The 4,738-nt window shown below is 37.8% G+C and overlaps 1 long non-coding RNA gene across 1 annotated transcript; it reads right to left on the bottom strand.

Annotated features, from left to right (window-relative positions):
- Nucleotides 1–535: 535 nt before the first annotated feature.
- Nucleotides 536–2,646, bottom strand: LOC120068843. The gene is made up of 3 exons (XR_005479375.1): nt 1,913–2,646; nt 1,569–1,745; nt 536–670 (listed from the first exon to the last, which is right to left on the bottom strand). It is a non-coding gene; the product is annotated as an uncharacterized LOC120068843 (long non-coding RNA).
- Between the last annotated feature and the right edge of the window lie 2,092 nt (nt 2,647–4,738).

The following is a 4,738-nucleotide window of genomic DNA, read 5'->3' as shown; positions in this document are numbered from 1 at the left end:
AAAAGATTATTGACTGCAAATAAAGATCTTCAACACTTTTTTTTAATGCAGCTTATCATCGGCCTGTTGGAAGAGAAATTACTCATTTTTCATCTTCGGTGGGTTTTTGGAGATTCCTCAAGGACCATGTTTTCCAAATATTAGTTGGCCCTTCATTGAAGCCTCAGTCAAATGTTGTCAAAGCTTTACTTGCTGAAATATGGTTAGAAAGAAATCAAAGGGTCTTCCATGATAAATCCCTTTAGTGGCTCAATTGATTTGAAGTTGCAAGGATGAACGCTTATTCTTGGTGTTCTCTTTATAAGTTTTATGGCAATTTTTCTATCTGAGATTTATGTTTGAATTGGAGTGCCTTCATTGTCTCTTTTCAGTCTTTTTTTTTTTTTCCTTTTTTCTTATAAAGGAAATGCAACTTTTCATTTATGTTTAATTGGAGTGCCTTCATTTTCATTGTATTGGCTAAGTTTATTGTCTTAACTTTTCATTTCAATGTAGTGTACAAGCCTTCAAATTGCATGAAGAGAGAGAGGAGGGGCGGAGAATGAGGAAAGAGATGGAAGTACCTTGCTGTCCAGTCATCAGATTCTCCTTGCAAAACATCATGTAAGGCAGAGATGTAAAGCTCCAGTTCCGTGGAGTTGAGAGAAAAGTCAAAGACAGTCGCTAGAATCTGCACGGAGCTCTAATGAATAAATTTTGACATAGAAAACTGAAGCTCAAAACCACAACATAAATAGAAACATAAACCGACAAATTTAATCAACAGTTGACTGGAACATGCTTCGTCCAGAAAGGGGAAGTTGAATGCTATGCTATGGTATTGAATTGAAACTAAATTTTCTAAAAAATTAAAGTGAGCAGATTGACCACCATTTTACAAAATCAAAAAGTTTTTCATGTGTCAATCTGACTATTCTTTTAAGAGAAAATTTCAATGGTCAAGGACCCAAAAGCTCACCAATTAGGTTAGCTTAAATAGAAACCTTTCAATTTATCTTTCATAGATCCATTACAGATGAGTTTAATTGATAACTTTGAATCACAAGATTATTTTTTCCTTTTTAATGAAACGAACAACTTTCATTAAGAATGAAGGAAAGATTGCAAAAGGACTAAACAACAGGGCTTACAAAAAATAGAGGCCTTATCCAAAAGGTGCCATCAAATAAAGAGATTAAACTTCAGAAGTTTGAATTCAAAGAAGACGTATGTTAAATTGCTCGACTTGGTAATCTACTCAGTTCATTTTCTTGATGAGTACATAAATAAATTATATCAAATACTTCCAGACTTTGAAGTATGAAATTATAAAAGAAAGTAACTTCTCAAAATGCTTTTTCAAGAGAAAATTGCACGCGTTCTGGTATTTCATATCATACAAAAGGATATTCAGAAACTGAATTTAATCAAATAGTTAACAAAGTTCGCCATACTTTATATTGCTGAGAAAGACAACACAAAACATTGTTTCTTCAGAAACTGTTTTTAGGTCTAGATGGAAACAAGAGAGCAGGAAAAAATGTGGACAAATAAAATATGAGAAATGCGTGGAATTGAAATACTACTACCGGCAACTGATGGTCAAGTTCAGCTATAAGCATGTCATCAATAAGCCTTAGAAGATATAATGTATTATCTCGACATGGTTGTGTAACAAATATATTCTCCCCAGAAGATAAATCCACTAACATCTGAATCAGATCCTCATACACATCACGAAGAAAGTACTTTAAGGAGACTTGGCCCTGGGACCATATAACATGGAAAACAATCAGTAAGTTAAATACACTTTTTGAAACAAATTAAAGAGCGCAAAATTGAGATAATAGTATACGATGAAACAATACTCAACACATAACATTTTTTTAATGGATAAAAGGAAAAACTACACAAATTTCTACAAGCTTCTCACCAAGAAACATATACAAACTGCAGTGCGATGAATTGAAGGCCTTGGATTTGAGGGAGATGTGAAAAGTGCAGTATGTCTAAATGAAAATCATACTGGAAAATGATCTTTCTATACCCAGCTCTTTCTTTGCCCCCTGCCTCTTACCCCTAATCCCTAGCCTTGAGCTCCAACCTCCATGGCCACCAACTATCCCCCCACTGCCAATCCCTGGAACTACTCTTCACAATCTATTTCTAAAGACACTACAAGCTTTTCTCTATTGCTTTAAATGATTCCTCTCGAGGAATCATAGCATAAATTAGTGAATGTGAAAGTACTCCTCCAAAACTCCTGTTACAAAACATTGAATAATTATTTAGTCTCACCTCTTTCCTCTCTCCACTCTCCTCCCACCTTCCCCACTCTCCGACCAATAATGAATCCTCCGGCGAACATGCCATCCACCACTAAATCACCCTGTACTACATTTACTACCACCCACTACATTGGAACTATTCCACCCAAACCATTACCATCAATCGTAAAAACTCCCATTCTCTCACACGGAAGACCCTCAATTAGCTATTTGAACCCATCAACTTAATAGACAAGGAACCGTGTGGCTACAAATTCTTCAAGGAATTCTCTCGGCCCATTATCAAAAGGAAATATTACGACATTTAAAAAAAAGCGGGGGGGAGAGAGCCGATGATTGTTGACTTTTTTCTTCTAAAATCTTCCCATGATAGACTTGCTATCATCAACTTCCATCTTATCATTCATGTTAAATTCAGCTGCATTTAATTTATTAGGTGAGTGGTCGGGATTTAAGGGAAGCTCTGGAATTAGGGTGTCTTTGATCTTGGCATTTCTATTAGGAGAATGTCTAACGTCAGATACAACTATTGAAAATGTTGTTTAGCCCTAAGGGCATTTTAGTCTTTTTACGTGGTGTCTACAGTCTAGGGTTTCATCCCTTTCGTTATTTATACATGTCCCTGTATTGTGTACTGTGTATTAGAATTAAATAAAAAAACTCTTATCATGGTTTTTCTCCCTAGTCTAGGGTTTTCCATGTAACTCTGGTGTTTTTCTCTTCTACCCTTAATTTTCAATATGGTATCAGAGCAGGTAGATGTGTTAGCCTCTTCACTTGTGGTCTCCCCCTGAAGAGGACTAACGGGGAAAAATGGTTTGTCCTCTTGAAAGGTAGCATCCATGGTGACAAAATACTTTCGAGAGGAAGGCTGAAAACACTTGTATCCCCGTTGATGGTGTGGATACCCAACAAACACACATTTTTGGGCCCAAGGAACAAGTTTGCTTTGGTGAGGTCCGTGATTATGAATAGAAACAGTATAGCCAAACACCCGAAGAGGAACATCTGGGAAAAGCCAAGTGGACGAAAAAGAATCTTTAAAACATTCTAAAGGGGTATGGAATTTGAGCACACGGCAGGACATCCGATTGATGAGATGAGCTGCAGTAAGTACAGTATCTCCCTACAGATACGACGGTAGGTAAGCAGGTATCATGAAAGATCGGGCTACTTCAATAAGGTGGCGATTTTTTCGCTCAGCCACCCCATTTTGCTGAGGGGTATAGACACAGGAATTCTGGTGGATGATACCTTTAGATGTTAGAAACTCACGGAGGGACTGATTAATAAACTCACGTCCATTGTCACTCCGAAGAATGGAAATTTTGGTATTGAATTGAGTTTTGACGATAGTATAGAACTGTTGAAATACCGTCGTCACTTCAGATTTGTCTGTAAGAAGAAACACCCATGTAAGACGGATGTGATCATCTATGAAAGTGACAAACCACCGTTTTCTCGACACAGTGGTGACATTAGACGGACCCCAAACACCACTATGTATCAAATGGAAGGGTCGGGAAGGTTTATAGGGTTGTGACGTAAAAGAGGCTCTGGGCTGCTTTGCACGAATACAAACATCACAAGATAAAGAAGACACATTCACATTACGAAATAAGTGGAGAAACTGATATTTCATATAATGATAGTTTGGATGTCCAAATCGAAAATGACATAATAAAAAAACAATTTCAGAAATAGTTAGAGAAGACAATAAACTAGTCCTATACAAACTCCTAAAGGAAGTATCATTGGAGAGGAAATAGAGCCCCCTATTGTGTCGGGTAGTGCCAATCGTCTTCCCCGAGCTCAGGTCCTGAAATAAAACATCATGCGGTGAGAAAACAACTCTGCAGTTCAAATATCTGGTTATTTTATTGACCGTAGCAAATTATAAGATATCTTTTACACATGTAAAACATTTTGTAAAACTAACCCCTAGTTGGAGATAAGTGACCCTTTCTAGCAATGGAGGCGAACGACTCATCTGCAATTCGTATTCTCTCATTTCCAGCACTTGAATAATAGGAGAGGAATAGATCAGATGATCCAGTTAAGTGGTCAGTTGCTCCGGAATCAATGATCCATGATTCATCTCCCTCAACAAAGAAACTAAAGGAATGGGGAGTACCTGATTGGACAATATTGCCGGTTCCAACTGTACCTGGATCCGCCTGGCTGGTCCTTTAAGGAGCACGATCACTTGTTTCACCAACGAAGGCTCGACTGGACTTAGATTTATCGTTCGGAGGATGCCGCTTGCCATTTGGTAATCGACCATGTAATTTCCAGCATTGATCTTGTGTATGCCATGGTTTCTTACAATGTTCACAAATTGGAGGGATCTTTCCATTCTGTTTGTCATTCTCTGATCCAGATGACTTGACTCCAAATTGTACCATTCATAGCGCTGGTTCAATCTTCTTCCAATCTGACTTCTGAGCAAACTTCCATCAGGGACGGCATTG

Source organism: Benincasa hispida, unplaced genomic scaffold (genome assembly GCF_009727055.1).
Source record: "Benincasa hispida cultivar B227 unplaced genomic scaffold, ASM972705v1 Contig1200, whole genome shotgun sequence".
In the NCBI taxonomy this organism is placed as follows: Eukaryota; Viridiplantae; Streptophyta; class Magnoliopsida; order Cucurbitales; family Cucurbitaceae; genus Benincasa; species Benincasa hispida.
The sequence above is the reverse complement of the archived record's forward strand: the minus strand, read 5'-3'. Positions and strand labels throughout refer to the sequence as shown.